We start from the raw sequence: 18,970 nt of genomic DNA on the forward strand, positions 1-18,970 counted from the left end.
GATTGTACCTTCATTAATGCTAGTTTAGCCGTTTGGTTAAAATAATTTGGAAAATATTGTACAGTACAAGATTTTATTTGTTTTTTGGATAATTAATTTAGGTACTAGCTGTAACAGGGAACAACTATGTAATAATGATACTAGCTATACGGATTTTATTAATTTCCATATAAATTTTTATGTATTATTGTTACGACCCAAAAAGCATCCTAACTTATACCTAAAGAGCTACAACCCAGTAAGCGAATCCAAGTATTTTTAAAGTAAGATTATGTTCCACGAATCTATAATAGAACTTCATGCTATAGATAATAATATTTCAACGTCCCATAAGTAGCTCTAAAAGTGCAATCTTACCTGCTCATTAGGGGAAAATCTTATATTTACCTTTAGGGTGGGCATCGTTTGGGCAAATCCTAAATTAAAACTAAAATTCGATTTCTTTAGATTTTTGAATTATGGATCAGAATTTGGATTTAATTTTTAAAAATTCTGAATTTCATATTTCAGATTGGATATTGATTTGGTACTTCAGATTTTTGGGTATCCGAAAATTTTTATACTTTATATTTAGTCTATTATACTATATGTCAATAGTAATAAGTTCAATACCCTATCTATTAGATATTATCTCATATACTCAATATTAATCAGTACTAAGTTACTATCAAAATATTTTCTATTTGAACATGATTTTACTATTGCTACTTCTTATCGGCCGTATTAATGTCTCTGTTGTATTTTTTTATAATAATTTCACTACTTGAATACTTTTTTTTGGATGATTGTGGCAAGAATGAGGAACTTTTCAGGTAATTGAACATGAGTACTTCATTGGATATTCATTTTTGTAAAAAGTAGAAACATCTCAACTTATACGTTCAAAATCGAAAATCCATAATGTTCAGACCGATTAGTCTGAAACCGAACTTAAAAAATCCGATCCAATCCGAGCTATTTGGATTTGATTTGAATTGACATTTCTTCAATCCGAAAATCCAAACCGAAATTCTCACATCCAATATGAACTACCCGAATGCCCACCCAATTTGCCTTTGGCTCAAGAAAAACTACAACCAGGGGATAATTTTAAATCATAGTCAAAATTAAGAAGTACATATGAATCTTTTCTCGAAAAATTTGGACATATGGTGTCCAGCCACGTCATGCCAGAGCTCTGTTAATGATAGGACAAATACAAAAATAATTTATTAACAATAAATATTATGAATTGACCATAAATTTAACGAATGATAGCCCACCCACGTCATGCTAGAGCTCTGTTAATGATGAGGACAAATACAAAAATAATTTATTAACATTAAATAGTATGAATTGACCAAAAATTTAATTAACGAATGATAAAATTAAATAATTTCAAATAGTACATGAACAAATTTTAACCTTTTCCCTCTAAAATAATCACATATTCGGACATTTAACGTGCGTTTCACATCAAAATGAGTCCACCAAACCTTTTCAATAATTCGCAACGTTTTCTGAATGAGTTTGCTTGGTACACTGTTTTAAGTTGGAGCTTGTATTAAGGCACTTTTTTGGAATGTTCTACGGAAGGAGCATAAAATTTCTACAGAAATTTCAATTACCAAACATTTATTTTCTAAAGCAAATTTTCTCTCCAAACATCTATCCGGCAAAATTTTCCAGAATATTTGTAGGGCCACAAGTCACCTAAATTAGAACAGTGGGAGGACTAATTGGGAGATTATCTGATGGCCAACATTTAAAGGGAAAAAAAAAAACACAAAAGAAAAAAATCGACTGTATTATTCACCGACAACTTTGGTTGTTGTCCATTAAAAAAATTGTGTGTTTTTATTTTTCATTCGATGTTCGATATATGCTTTTGAGATTTGATGTTTGATATTCGTTCTTGAGATTAGACTAATTCAAATTTGCACCGAAATTTTTTATGAAGTAAAGTATTCCCTACCTAAAACATTAAAGTACTAATTACTATTCATTGCGGCCTTTGATGGTTCATCAAAAACCTGTACCACAACTACTGGGTTCACATATTTTAATATTATACGGTTGAAAATCTAGTCCAAAAAAGTATTCGACAGTGACAAACCTAACCTCGATCCTGTTGTAAAAGAAAATAAAAATAAGTTGCGGTAAAAGAAGCTAGCAACCCTAAAATGGCAAGAATATTTCTCATTTTCAATTTCTAGGAAAATATGATGGAGTACGTTAAGACATAGATTAATTATTAGTTAATTGATGAGTTAGCTTGTTAGTTAGTAGTTTGTTAAGTTTGTTAGTTAGTTGTTGGTTGCCAGCTGTATGGCAAATAGCTGCCAACTGTATTAGTTGTAATATTTCCTCCTTAATTTGTATGTAACTCTCTATCTGAAGCATCAATAGATTGAGATTCATTTTCCCACTTCTTTCTTCTCCTTCTTATTGTCTCTTCTTCTTCACACAACTGCCACATCTAGAAGCTTCCATTGAATCTCCATTGGAGCTCAGCTCGAGCTCATCTCCAGTTGGCCATCCAAGTTTGATATGGTATCAGAGCGTGGAAACTTCATCTCCGATAATTATTGTTCTATTTTAGATCGACCAATTTTTTTATTCTACTCGATACATGCAAACCTAAATTCGAGTCATTTGGGATTCGTCTACTGCGATTCACAACTTTCAGTTGCAAATTACTGGTTTGTTCCTTGACACTTCAACTTAATCGATTTAGTCATGGCAATTTTGGATGAGAATGAACATTCTAGTGGTTTATAAGCCAATTTGCCAGCTGATTGTGGTCAGTCCGACGTGGATTTGAGTAGTCATTTCTACATGCATCCCTCGGACAATCTTGGTGTTATGTTAGTATCAGTTCCCTTTAGTGGTGTTGGTTACAGATCATGGAAGAGGAGTGTGTTACGTGCCTTTTCTGTGAAGAACAAAGTAGATTTCATCAATGGGGAATGTAAGAGGCCATATTCAAATTCACAGAAGCTTCGACTGTGGGATAGATGTGACGATATGGTAACCTCGTGAATTTTGAACTCATTATCTTAAGAAATTGCAGATAGCATCGAATATGTAAATAATGCGACAAAATTGTGGAAGGAGTTAGAAAACGATAGGACCAGACTAATGGTGCAAAGTTATATCAGATTCAGAAGTAAATCAATGATCTTTCCCAAGGATCCCTTGATATCACAGGGTATTACACTAAGATGAAGAAGTTGTGAGAAGAACTAAGCAATCTAAGTGCTAAAAATCAATGTACTTGTCATTGCACCTGTGGGGCAAAAGAGAGTATGCACAAGGCAGAACAAGATAGGCGACTAACATAATTCCTCATGGGCCTTAATGAGGTCTATATTGTGGTGCAAGGCAGCATTTTGATGATGAATCCATTGCCTTCAATGGCGCAGGCTTTCTCTTTGTTAGTCCAAGAGGAGAAACAAAGGGAAATTAGACCTAGTAATCAGCTTGCTTTGAAATCGACCTCCCTCAGTGTAAACACCTCAAAGCAGAAGAGTTACAGGACCAATTACTCCCCTAGCAACAATTATAATGGTGCAAACAGGCCGAGGCCAGTGTGTGTATAAGAAACAATGACACACCAAGGAAAAGTATTACAAACTACATGGATATCCTCATGGTTCAAATTAAAACTTCAAGAGGAATAACAACTTTGGCCAGCACAATTCAAATTAGAATTTCAAGCCCAACAGTGGCTTTAACATGGTGAACAGGACAGTTACAAATGTACATGGACCTCAGGTGAATATGCCACCACACGATGAACTTAGTGCACACAAGGATAGTCAAGGTGTTAATTTGACTCAGGAGCAGTATGGGCATATCATGAACCTACTACAACACTTTCGGATGGAAAATGGAGGAGAGAGCACAAGCAATATGAATCTAGCCTGTGCAACTACCAACTCTGCAGGTATTGTTGCATGCACATCTTTTATTGATTTTAGTAAACTATCATGTAATTGTTTCAAAAATAGAGCTGACTCATGGATATTAGATTATGTAGCTTCTACTCACATGACCTTTAACAAATCCTTATTGACCAAAATTATAACTTTGTCATACCCACTCTTGTCATTCTCCTAGATGGATATAAAGTAAGGGTAACACAGACTGGCAGTGTGACACTTGCACCTGAAATTATCCTGGAAAAAGTGTTGTTTATATCCTCTTTCAAATACAATTTGATTTCTGTTCACTCTCTAACTAAACCTGAACGCTTAGTTGCTTTCTCTAACAATTCATGTATGTTTCAGGTCCCTTCAATGAAGAGGCCTCTGGTGATTGGTAAAGCCATGTATGGCTTGTACTTGATATGCCAAAAATGTTTGAAGAGCAAACAATACAATACTACAGTCAGTGTTCTTCTTATGTCAGGTTGTTGTAGTGCTTGCAACACTCAGTGTCATCTTCAAAGAACTATAAATAAGTCATTATTCATGAATAAGTATTCCTCTTTCAACTGTAAATAGTTCATCTGCAAGCAATAAAGAACAATATTTTACTCATATACCTATTAGAAATGATGTGAATGTTCTGTGGCATAATAGACTTGGCCATGTGCCTTTTGTCAAAACGGGAAACATTACCTCAATACCTACTAGTTTTTCATCCAAACAGCCTTTCCTTTGCTCTATTTGCCCCATGGCCAGACAAGAAAGATTTTTCTTTTCCCCAAAAGACCAGCATTACCACCAAAATATTTGAATTGTTGCATGCTGACCTGTGGGGACCTTATCATGTTACAACACATGATAACTACAGGTACTTGATCACCATAGTGGATGACTACAGTAGATCCATCTCGACTCATCTTTTGTCATGTAAAAGTAATGCCCTCCAAACTATTAAAGCCTTTGTAGCCTTAATAGAAAACCAATTCAAAATTAGAAACAAAAGCATTAGATCAAATAATGGCATGGAGTTCACTAATAGAGAAGCCAACCTCTTTTTCCAATCCAAAGGTATAATACACCAAAGAACATGTCCCAATACACCTCAGCAAAATAGCATAGTGTAAAGAAAACATAAATACCTATTAGATATTGCTAAAGCCCTTCTTTTCCAATCAAAATTGCCAACTAGGTACTGGGGTGAGTGTATTCTTTGTGCAACCTACATCATAAATAGACTCCCTTCTAATAGCCTGAACAACAAATGTCCATATGAACTCCTATACAAAAGGAAACCTAAGTACTCACAGATGAGAAGTTTTGGGTGCATGTGCTACCCTACAATCCCTAAACCTCACAGAGACATGCTTGAACCAAGAACTACCTCTTATGTTTTTGTTGGCTATCCCTTCAACACAAAAGGATACAAGGTCTTGAATTTGGCCACCAGGAAAATACACATTTCTAGAGATGTCACCTTCAATGAGTCTTTTTTCCCTTTGCCATGCATAATGGCACTGCATCTTTTCCATCAGTCCTCAATTCCATTCCTTTCATTGATTGTTTGAAAATTGAGCCAGAATAACACACTGATCAGCAGAGGTTAGGTGTCAGACAACCTGCAATGCCCTCAAATCATTCCTCTCCTATCACATCCTCACACGACCAATTTCCTACATCTGACAGCTCCTCATCAACGGATCAGTGTTTCCCTACAAAAGGTGATCCTATGCCCAACAACCCTGCACCATCTGCACCACATATTGGACTTACAAAATCCCTTAGAGAATATAAAACACCTTCACACTTAAAGCGAAAGGATGTTGCCCCTACATGTCCTGATAAACTCTTTTTCACTTAATGCATTATTATCCAGTCACAACTCCATATCTATTAAAGCACTAACCCATGATAGTCAAGCTCTTATGAGAAACATTTGTCATGACAGGGAGCCAATTTCATAAGAGGAAGCTGTTATCAATCATGCCTGGCAGGAAGCAATGACTCAGGAATTTGATGCTTTATGCAGCAATCACACATGGGACCTAGTATCTTTGCCCCTTGGCAAGAAAGCCATAGGATGTAGATGGGTATATAAAATAAAGTATATGATAGATAGAAGTGTTGAGAGGTTCAAGGCAAGACTAGTTGTGAAGGGATACACACAGCAAGCTGGAATTAACTACACATCAACATTCTCTCCTGTGGTAAAGATGACCACAGTCAGAGCTTTGATTGCAACTGCAGTTAGGAAAGGATGGTTTTTGTCCTAACTTGATGTCAACAATGCATTTCTCCATGGTGATCTTCGTAAAAAGGTATACATGGAGATCCCACCAAGATTGGAGGTCACTAAGCCAGGACTAGTTTGCAAGTTAACCAAGTCCTTATATGGCCTAAAACAGGCAAGCAGGTAGTGGTATGCCAAGCTGAGTGAAACATTGTGCTCGAGAGGTTATACACATTCTATGCTTGATTATTCACTATTCTATAAGAAAGAAGGCATTAATGTAATTTATGTGGCAGTTTATGTAGATGATATAGTTGCAATAGGCACTGATGCAGTGGCATTGGATAGACTGAAGACTTCTATTCATGCCAACTTCAAAATTAAGGATCTTGGTAAGTTGCACTACTTCCTAGGAATGGAAATATTGTATAAGGCAGATGGTGTGGTGATATCACAAAGAAAATTTGCATTAGACCTATTGAAAGAGTATGATCGTTTATCCCAGAATGGTTTCTCTTCTCTATTGGATCCTACTGTCAAGTTGAAAGCCAAAGAGGGTGCCATATTACAAGATACCCCTTACTATAGAAAGTTGGTGGGTAAGCTCAATTTCTAACCAACACCATACTAGACATTGCCTATGGAGTTCAATACTTAAGCCAATTCATGCAGGACCCAGGGAACCTCATCTTAAGACAGCTTTTCACATGTTCAATATTTGAGAACTGATCCAACATTGGGGATATTTTTTTCCAAAGATGAGGACTACACTGTGAGAGCCTATTGTGATTCTGATTGGGCATCATGTCCAGATTCTAGAAAGTCTGTTAGTGGTTATATTGTCTTACTAGGCCACAATCCTGTCAGATGAAAATCCAAGAAGCAAGAAACTATTTCATTATCTTCTGCAGAGGCAGAATACACGTTACTTAGAAAAGTTGTAGAAGAATTGGTATGGTTGACCAGACTATTTGGAGAGTTGACTGTCCCTTTTCCATAACCAATTGATGTCTACCGTGACAGTCAATCTGCACACCATATAGCCAGGAACCCTATTTTTCATCAACAAGCCAAACATATCGAGGTCGCTTGCCACTTTGTGCGTGATAAACTTCAAGAAGGACTCATCTCCTTGCACCACATCACTACATGTGCTCAATTGGCAGACATCGTGACCAAGGCCTTCACAGGCATCAAACATTCTACCATATTGAACAAGTTGGATGTGTTTCCTTCACTTCCAACTTGGGGCCCCCCCCCCCCAAGACATAGATTAATTATTAGTTAATTGATGAATTAGCTTGTTAGTTAGTAGTTTGTTAAGTTTGTTAGTTAGTTGTTAATTGCCAACTGTATGGAAGTTAGCTGCCAGCTGTATTAGTTGTATTATTTCTATCTGAAGCATCAATAGATTGAGATTCATTTTCCCAATTATTTCTTCTCCTTCTTATTGTCTCTTCTTTTTCTTCTTCACACGACTGCCACATCTAGAAGCTTCCATTGAATCTCCATTGGAGCTCAGCTCGAGCTCATCTCCAGTTGGCCATCCAAGTTTGATAGAGTAGTTTCTTATTTTTAAAATATTTTCCATAAATCCAAACGACAAAACTTTTGGCTACTATAGTCTTTTGAGCCGATGACATAAAATATTTTGATTTATTGAAGAAATTATAAAGAAATAAGAAAGAAATTGTATCACTATAACGGAGTAAGTATTTGCACGGAAAGAAATGATAACAGAAGGCAGAGACAGAGAGCCGCCCACTCAGACATACCTAAAAAATTAGTGATGAGCCAAAAAATTTATTAAGGGGTGTCAAAATATAGAAAAGTAAACATCACGAAAAAATCAAAGGATATAACGAATATTTTACCTACCTACACAGTATATTTTTCGCACAAAAAAGGTGTCAATTAACACTCCTTGCTATAAGGTAGCTCCGCCACGGTACGAAATTAATGATAAACTGGAGAAAACTAAAAAACTGAAAACACTACATATTAGAATTGTATGAATGCAAAACCTACAATGTCAACAAAAACAAATCGATTTAAGTATTTGAACAAGATAGATTATGTACACAATAATTTAAGGGGTCGTTTGGTTAGTGATAAGTTTTATCGAAATTATAATGGCGAAGTTATATCGGATTGAATTGATCTCCCAGCTCATAGAAGAAGAGGAGAAATCAGAAAATGATGGCTAATGAGTCATCATGCAAATCAAAGTGTAGCAAGTAAAATTGTATGAAGAAACTAAATTAATTCTTTTACTTATTTTCAACAAAAAGCAGCAATATATTCCACTTACATCCTTTTATTTATTGTTATTTATCATGATCGATCACAAGACCATGCTAATGATATGCGTTACCAAACTCAAATGGATAGAAAATTCAATATATAAAAGGACAAGGCAAGCACATTAACGATACTCCTATCTATTAGCCAAACTAAAGGATAATGCAAGTCGCAGTCAAGGTCACCATCAAAGGTTGTGAGAACGGTAAGTACTGCTCTATCTTGAACTAGAGAATTTGGGTATGAACTTTGGTTATGAAGTCATCTTTGATAAGAAGCAATTTGTTTGCATAAACTTTTTCAGCACGAATTTAAATTAATTAGGTCCCAATGCGAAAATAAAAAATATTGGGTTGAAAACTAAATAAAGTATATAAAAAAGTCGCATTCAAGACCAGCTGCACGACCCGTTGAGTGCGACTCTGGTCGGTCTTTATGATACCATAGGTCTTATATCATTATGCCTTTCATTAATGCTACTTTACTATTCAGTTATTAATCTGTCAATTAGAGGCTAATTCATTGTCGACGAATAATGCATAGCCAATCACCTTATCGACGATTAATTTTGCTAAGATTAAACCAATAATAGGGACTAAATTACCAATCAGTTGGGGATGCAAAATTAATCTTGTAGTGATCAATAACATTCCACATTGAGTTACGAGTCTTAAAAATTATACTAAGTGACAGTGAATACAAGTAATTATAAAGAGATCTCGATTATCCATTTGGAAATGTTTTAGCAAAGAGAAACTTAATCTTGTGATTAACAAGTAAAGGAAGAAACACGCACCTATATAACCTAGTATAACCTAGTGGTCAACAAATGAGCAGAAAATTATGAAATTTTAAATTAAAAATCTAACGGACATAAAATTTATTGGGTTATTTCTTTTTATCAGTTTAAGTTTTAACGACAGAATTATCTGATACTTATACTAATAAAAAATTAATAGGTATCCGGTAAATTTAATTGAAATCCACGCAAACTCGTTCATACATTAACATTATAATTTATAAGGAAAAAAACACTGAGATAGTAGGTAAAGGTGGAACAAGTGAGCTTACATACTGACTTTCTAGAATGTGTGGAATCATTACCACTAACCAAATGTTGTACTACTACTTAACAAATAAGTTGGCATTTGTTGTTATTACCCACCGACAGCTATGGGTGCTGTTCACCAAGACGATATTTGTGTATTTTAATATTATAAGGGTTGACACATAGTCAAAATGCACTAATATTGTAATCAACCTTAACCAAATCTATATCTGATTGAGTAATTATAACTATCTGATACACTACACTTTTATTCAAATTTCAAATGTCGAATCTCGGGATTCTTAATAGAAAACTCTCATTGAATTTTCCAAAAAGAAAAAAAGGCAAAAAGGGGTCTTGGGATTACTTGGGTAAGAATTTTGTCGAGCTGTTCGAACACTTTTTCTTCTTTCTTCAATTTTTTATTGTTATGATCAAGAATGCAGAATTAATGTAATTCTTGTTCTAAAATAAAAGCAATGCAGTAAAATATAAATAAGAAGAGATAGAAAAAAGGGAAAATTGTTTTCTTCTTTCACTTTGGTGTATTTTTCCATTGCAATTACATGACCTTTTATATGCATAAAAAGCAAAGATGATGGACATAAAATAGGAGATTTAATCTTTAAGTTATTCAAAACATGGGCATCCAATGTAGCATCCAATGTACAAACTATTCATAACACTCCCCCTTGGATGTCCATGTAAGATAATGTGTCTCATTAAGAACTTACAAAAAAATATTGGGATATACATAGTTATTTATAATATGCATTGCTTGCTGCCTCATCAAAAACCTTACCAGGAAAACCCAGTGGGACAAAACCTTGGTTAAGGAAAAGAGTGCAGCGTGTAGTTACTCCCCTGATGAAAAATCACTTAATATCTCGAAGACGACGCATTCCAATCTTATATATCAGCTTTTCAAATATTGAGGTTGGTAATGCCTTAGTGAACAGATCAGCCAAATTATCACTTGAACGAACTTGTTGTACATCTATTTCACCATTCTTCTGAAGATCATGAGTGAAAAAGAATTTTGGTGAAATGTGTTTTGTTCTATCTCCTTTGATATATCCTCCTTTCAATTGAGCTATGCATGCAGCATTGTCTTCATACAATATTGTTGGAATATTCTCTTTTGAAGAAAGACCACATGTTTGCTGAATGTGTTGAGTTACAAATCTCAACCAAACACATTCTCGACTTGCTTCGTGAATAGCTATTATCTCTGCATGATTTGAAGAAGTAGCAACCATAGTTTGTTTTGTCGAACGCCATGATATGGTTGTCCCTCCACTTGTAAATAAATAGTCTGTCTGAGATCGACCTTTGTGTGGATCAGACAAATATCCTGCATCTGCATAACCAATCAATGATGGCTTGGATTCATTTGAATAAAATAAACCCATATCAATGGCCCATTGGAGGTATCTGAATATATGTTTAATACCATTCTGGTGTCTTTGTGTTGGCGAAGAACTAAATCTTGCCAATAAGCTTACTGAGAAAGCTATATCTAGTCGGGAATTATTGGCAAGATACATCAATGCCCCAATTACACTAAGATATGGTACTTCGGCACCAAGAAACTCTTCATCATTTTCATGAGGTCGGAATGGATCTTTCTTTATATCAAGTGATCTCACAACCATCGGGGTACTCAATGAATATGCTTTATCCATATAGAATCGCTTTAAAATCTTTTCGGTGTATGTTGATTGATGGACAAATATTCCATCTTTCATATATTCAATTTGTAGACCAAGACAAAATTTTGTCTTTCCAAGATCTTTCATTTCAAATTCTTTCTTCAAACAGTCTACTGTTTTTGGAAGCTCCCTAGGAGTTCCAATGATATTTGAATTATCAACATACACGACGATTATAACAAATTCAGATCCAGACTTTTTATAAAGATACAAGGACAAATTGGATCATTCTTGTACCTTTCTATCAACAGGTATTCACTCAGGCGATTGTACCACATACGACCTAATTGTTTCAATCCATATAAAGATTTCTGAAGCTTTATTGAACAAGTTTATCGAAAACTTTTATATGCTTCTGGCACTTTAAATCCCTCAGGTACTTTCATAAAAATTTCGTTGTCTAATGATCCATACAAATAGGCTATAACAACATCCCATTAGATGCATATCAAGTTTTTCTTGCACTACCATATTTATGAGATACCTGAAGATGATAGCATCCACTACAGGAGAATATGTCTCCATATAATCAATTCCAGGCCTTTGGGAAAAACCTTGTGCCATAAGTCGTGCTTTATATCTAACGACTTCATTTTTATCATTTCGTTTTCGCACAAAAACTCATTTATACCCTACTGGCTTTATGCCTTCAGGTGTTCAAACTATGGGTCTGAAGACTTCACGTTTTCCAAGTGAAGTTAACTCTGCCTGGATAGCATCTTTCCATTTTGGCCAATCATTTCTCTATCTACATTTATTGACAGATTTTGGTTCAAGATCCTCATCTTGTTGCATTATTTCAACAGCAACATTATAAGCAAAAATGTTATCGATAACAATATTATTTCGGTTCCATCTTTTTCCGGTTGAGACGTAACTTATTGATATCTCTTAATTCTTATTATTTTTAGGTACTTGAACCTTCCATAAGGTCTTATCATTTGTTATGTCTTGGGGCTCTTCTTGAGCCACTACCTCTGTGTTATGTTCACTTTGATCACTTGCTCCTTTTCTTCTTCGAGGATTTTTATCTTTAGAACCGATTGGTCTACCACGTTTCAAGCATGACTTAGACTCATTTGCTTTAATTAATTGTCCTGCTGGGATATCAACTCGAATTGGAGCATTAGCAGCTGGAATATGTGACTTAATCACCCTTGGTAGGTCAGTGAATGCATCTGGCAATTGATTTGCAATATTTTGTAAATGAATAATCTTTTGAACCTCTTGTTCACATTGATTTGTTCGAGGATCTAAATGAAACAGTGATAATGCATTCCAATCTATCTTATTTTTTAGTTGCTTATTTTCTCCCCCTAATGTTGGATATAATGATTCATCAAAATGGCAATCAGAAAATCTTGCCGTAAATAAATCTCCAATCATCCGCTCTAGATATTTTATAATAGAAAGAGATTCATATCTAACATATATCCCCAACATTCTTTGAGGACCCATCTTTGTGTGTTGTGGTAGAGCAATTGGAACATATATCGCACAACCAAAGATCCTAAGATGGGAAATATTTGGCTCCTGACCAAAAGCCAATTACAATGGGGAGACTTTATGATAACTTGTGGGCTTTATCCGCACAAGTGCTGCTACGTGCAAAATAGCATGACCCCATACCGAAACGGAAAGTTTTGTTCTCATAAGCATTGGTCTAGCAATTAATTGGAGGCGTTTGATCAATTATTCTGGTAGACCATTTTGTGTATGACATGAGCAACCGGATACTCAATTGTTATCCCAGTTGAAATACAATAATCATTAAAGGCTTGAGATGTAAACTCACCAGCATTATCAAGACGAATTGTCTTAATTGCATAATCTGGAAATTATGCTCTTAGCTTTATTATTTGAGCCAACAATCTCGCCAATGCCATATTGCGAGTTGATAGTAAGCACACATGTGACCATCTTGTAGATGCATCTACCAAAATCATATAATATTTGAATGGTCCACATGGAGGGTGAATGGGCCCACATATATCACCATGTATACGTTCCAGAAATGCAGGGGATTCTATCCTAACTTTAATAGTTGATGGTCTAATAATTAATTTTCCTTGAGAACATGCAGCACAAGAGAATTCCTTAAATTGAAGAATCTTCTGATTCTTTATTGAATGTCCACGTGAATTCTCAATTATTTTACGCATCATATTAGAACCAGGATGGCCCAACCGGTCATGCCAAATAATAAAATTATCTTGATTAGTAAACTTCTCGTTTACTACGGCATGTGTTTCAATCCTACTAATACTTGTGTAGTATAAGCCGGAGGAAAGAGCAGGTAACATTTCAAGCATATATTTCTTACCGGACATTATTGTAGTAATATAAAGATATTCAATCTTTTCATCATTTGTAGTCTCAATATGATAGCCATTTTGGCGAATATCTTTGAAACTTAATAAGTTTCTTTGAGATTTACTACAATATAGTGCTTCATCAATAGCCAAATTTGTTCCTCCTGGTAGTAATAAATTGGCTCTTCCAGAACCTTCAATTAATCTTGTACTACCGGATATTGTATTAACATTCACTTCTTTCATTACCAAATAAGAGAAATTTCTCTTATCTTTTAAAATAGTGTGTGTTGTAGCACTATCCAGAAGACATATATCATTTTTATTAATCTTGAGTCCAATTGAAGACTGGGAAATTTTCATATTCTTCATAAAAAAAAAAAGACAAATAATACATCATAAGAAATATGAAAGACAAGCAGAAAAAAAATTAAGAAATACATTAGGAATGTAAAAAATAGCAATACATGATGCATTAGGAAAATACACTCAAGAAAAATAAACTAGTTGCAAACATAAAAATAACAACTTTTATAGCTTCATTCCCTAGTAAGATGATTAGTTCTTCAGTCAATATCCTCAAAGAAGTCTCCAGCTTCTAAATGAGTAATATTTGTTAGACCTTCAAAATTATCATCTTTATATGCAAGATGTGCCTTAGAATCATATTTGTTTGAGGGACAGGCTTCATCATCATTATTTTAAAAGGTCAAGTGTGCCTCCACATTATTTTCTTTTTTCCTGAAGGAGGCTTGATAAAGTTTGACAAAATATTCTGGCATACGACAAATGCGTGCCCAATGACCTCTCATACTACATCGGTGACACATACTAGTTTTACCTTTTGAATGATTAATTTGAGAACCCTTATTGTTCTCCAATTTATTTCTACCATAATAACGATAATTGTTTCGCCCCCTGCCACGTCCACGTTTACGACCATGTCCACGACCACGGTAATTATTTTATTTTCTTTCAAACTTATCATATGCTGCTACAACATTCACTTCCGGAAATTAAGCTGACCCAGTGGGACGGACTTCATGATTTTTCATTAATAGAGTATTATTCTGCTCTGCCACAAGTAGGCATGTGATTAACTTAGAATATTTCTTAAAACCTTTTTTTACGGTATTGTTGTTGTAGCACCACATTTGAAGCGTGAAAAGTAGAAAATATTTTTTCCAATAAGTCCTCATCTGTGATAGTATCTCCACATAATTTTAATAGAGAACTTACTTTAAAGATAGCAGAATTATACTCACTTACGGTTTTAAAGTCTTGCAACCTTAAATGTATCCATTCATACCGAGCTTTCGGTAATACCGTAAGTTTTAGGTGGTCATACCAATCCTTCAAATTAATCCATAATTCAAGTGGATCTTTTACGGTTAAATATTCAGTTTTTAACCCTTTATGTAGATTATGACGAAGGAAAATCATGGTCTTCGCTTTATCCTGATTTGATGCTTCATTTCCTTGTATAATAGTATTTCCAAGACCTTTAGCGTCAAGGTGAATTTCAGCATCAAGGACCCATGATAAATAGTTCCTCCCGATGATGTCAAGTGCCACAAATTCAAGTTTTGATAAATTTGACATAGTGAAAACTATCATAAAAGATGAATAAGTTAGAGAAATAATTATAATAATAAACAATTAATAAAAACAAAACGATTAAGGTAAAAGAAATGAAAATAGAGCTATATCATGTTAACAATCTACTATTTCATTTTATTCTTGCCATAAAATAGAAATTACATACTTATTTCATTTCACTTTATATTATTGATATATATGTGTTAATAGAATTGAACATGACTAACATTATTTATATGTTCCAATAAATATAAAGTAATTAAACTATAAAATTATTGCTTATCAATTCATTTCTCATAGTTCTTCAAAATGCCTTAAAGATATGTTTTGATTGAGGGAGTCCATGAAAATTATGACATTAGTGCATAGTTAGTTTGATGACTTTGAGGTCCTCTAAGAGTTGAGCACGGAAGAAAATAGTTATTTTATCACTGCAATGTACTTAAACTATTTAAGATGTCCAAGCGCACAAGTAATCTGCAAACAATGAGCATATGATATGTATTGCTATAAATAAAATGATTATAATGATACATACCTTAATAAAATATGGCTCAACTTAGCGGGAGTTAAGAATAAAATTAGAGCTTCGTGCTGATAACGTGTTCTAAAATAAAAGCAATGCAGTAAAATGTAAATAAGAAGAGATAGAAAGAAGGGAGAAGTGTTTTCTTCTTTCACTTTGGTGTATCTTTCCATTGCAATTATATGACCTTTTATAGGCATAAAAAGCAAAGATGATGGAGATAAAGTAGGAGATTTAATCTTTAAGTTATTCACAACATGGACATCCAATGAAGCATCCAATGTGACATCCAATGTACAAACTATTCATAACAATTCTGTCTATTCCTTGACTTTTGTCTTAATTTATGATTTTCTTCTTTTATTCAAATGCAAGAACAAAATGCTATCATATTCGAGATTCTTTTGGTAAACCAATTTGAAAAGGCTAAAATCTAGTACCTGGTAAGAATTTTCTCGTTCGCTTCACAAGAACGTGATTTGTGTGTAAGATGGAATTTGACAGCACAGAAATGGCAGAATTATTACTTCATCCATTTTAAGTCATGTGAACTTTTTTTTTTTTTAATTTATGCCAAAAAAATGATCTATTTCTATCTTGGAAATAATTTATCCTTATGTAGTGATTTATAGTATGCGCATTATTTTACACCATAATTTTAAAAATCTTTTACTCTATACTCAGTTAAATATGCTTACATAAATTAAGCCGTAGAGAAATTATTTATCACCTGGGGAAAAGAAAGAAGGGAAGAGGTCTCAATTTTCTGTATAATTCTTGTTAACAAATAGTTTCATATTTGTCCTTGTAAGTTGTAACTAATGTCCTCTTAACGTGAAATGGATGAATTCTGAGTGTTCAAATTTTTCGAGAAAAGAGATCCAATGTATACATGACAAAAGAGGGGCGGACTCCCAATGTTGGTTGCGAATTTGTCTGAACCCATTAGCTTTTGTTCAAACCCTATATTTGTATTAAAAAATCTAATGAATATGAATAAATTATTAATTTAGAACTCATTAACTTAAAATAATTATAATCCACAATCTATAAGATTCAAATTCTAACTCCGCCTTTCATAACAATCATTAAATTCCACAAGTTGCAAAACTTTTTGTGTAATTTTATTCAAAACACATGATTTCGTCATAGTTCTAATGATTGGAATACCGATAAGAAAATAACGTAGTTCCCGCGATCAAAGGTTTATAGATTAATCGTTTAAATATAAAATTAAGATTCCATATTACTTTTTTTCCCTCCATATTACTTCAAATACTGTTATTTTGAAGTTTCACATCAAATAATAAAAAGAATTAGTCTCTGTTTTGTCACGCAGATTTCAATCTTGTACGTAGGGGGCGTTCGTGGTTGGGTTTGAGTTGTTTTTTTTAAAAAAGAAACCAAACCAATTAAGTTAAGTTTTCAAATATTAAAATCAAATTACCAAACCAATTAAGTCAAACTTTTATTGGTTTGGTTATATCGTTTTATCGGTTTTATTGGTTTTTATTTTTTTATATTTTTTCGAGTATGAGACATACACAACCAAGTACATATTTCATGATTATATTTTAATACAACACTATCAAACCAATTATTTTTGATATTATGTGTCATTTACTAAGATATCCCAATAGTATTTGAATTAAATAGTGATGAATAATTAATGGGTCAATTAAAAATACGTTATTTTTAACATAAAATAAGTTTTTGGACTTAGAAAAATAAAACTATCAATTAAATTAGAATACAAAGGTAAAGTACTAGATTACTATAAAGGCAAAGCACTAGACTACGAATCAAGAGAGTGCAAACGGTTAATATAGTAGTACCATACATTTTAAATTTTTCTTATTAAAATGTACATATATGTATGTTGTATGTAATAATAAATTTTAAATAGGTATTAAAATAGTTGGTATGATTCAATTTTGTTTCGTTTTTGCTTAAATTCAAACGCCAAATTAAATTTGATCAATTTTTAAAATTCAAAACTAAAATCAAATCAAATGAAATATAATTTTTTTATATCATTTGATTCGATTCTTGGTTTGATTCAGTATCTCTATTTTACGTTAATCTTTTATATATATATATATGGTTCAAATGATAATATTGTCACATAACAAATTTTGCTAGATTATTCCAACTGAGTATTTTGAGGATTATATAGTGTAAGGAACATACACATGTCTATTTGAAATTAATGTTGCAAAATGCCAAAAATTTCATCTGCCATCTACCAAGTAAAATTTCATTATCTTACCATTGAAGAGTGTAATTAAAGGTGTTAATCGGGCCGGGCTGACCCGCTAACAACTCGGGCCAGCTCGGTCCAGCCCGTTACTGTGCATATGTGTGCGGGTTGGGACGGATTGGACGGGGGGCGGGCTAGTAACGTTAAGTTTTCGCCAAACGGGTACCCGAACCCGCCACAACCCGTTAAGGGCTTAACGGGTTCTTAACGGGCCTCAGCCCGCGACAGCCCGCAAACCCGCCTAAATTTTTTTTTTAAAATTAAATCTGACTGTTGCCAACGGTCAAATTTCAAAAATGACCGTTGGCCAACGGCCAAATCTGTCAAAAACAGCCAAAATTTGGTATGACCGTTGGCCAACGGCCAAATCTGTCAAAAACAGCCAAAATTTGGTATTTTATTTATATTTTAGCTCTCCCTTTATAATTTGTAAATTGCAATTGAATTCTTTTAAAAAACTATAAATACCCCCTTTATTTTTCATTATTCCTCACAATTATCTCTCAATTCTCTCTAATTATCTCTCAATTCTCTCTTGATAATATTCTCAATTGCTCATATTTCAAGCTTTCAAGTTTCAACTTACAAGTTTCATACTTTCATTACAAAAGTATTATTATCATAAATTTCTAATTCAATTATTCAAGTGAAGTGTGACATCAATTATCAAGTTATCAAATATCAATTGAAGATTTGAAGTTTGAGTTTCTACTTTCTCGTTTCTATATCAAATTTAGTGCGGCATTCGGAATCCCGGTACACTCGTTCCATCCCTTTCTCTTTATTATTTAGAATTATTATTTGAATTTTTTGTTTTAAATTAGATAATGGATTTACTTAGAGCGGCCAAAAAAGCTTGCACTAGTAAAGGTGGTAGTAAAAAAAAATCCAAAAGAGTAAGAGGTGGTTCTTCTAGTAGTGCAACACATGTTTCTAAAAGTTCACCCGAAAACGTAAATGTAGATTATGAGTTACTTCAAAAAAAATTTGGTATTGATGATGATTTAGATGATATTTTAGATGATATTCAATCACCCGATAATCTTGAAACACCACCACCTACACCCGGTAATG

The sequence above is a fragment of the Nicotiana tabacum genome, chromosome 18, assembly GCF_000715075.1.
Source record: "Nicotiana tabacum cultivar K326 chromosome 18, ASM71507v2, whole genome shotgun sequence".
Classification (NCBI taxonomy): Eukaryota; Viridiplantae; Streptophyta; class Magnoliopsida; order Solanales; family Solanaceae; genus Nicotiana; species Nicotiana tabacum.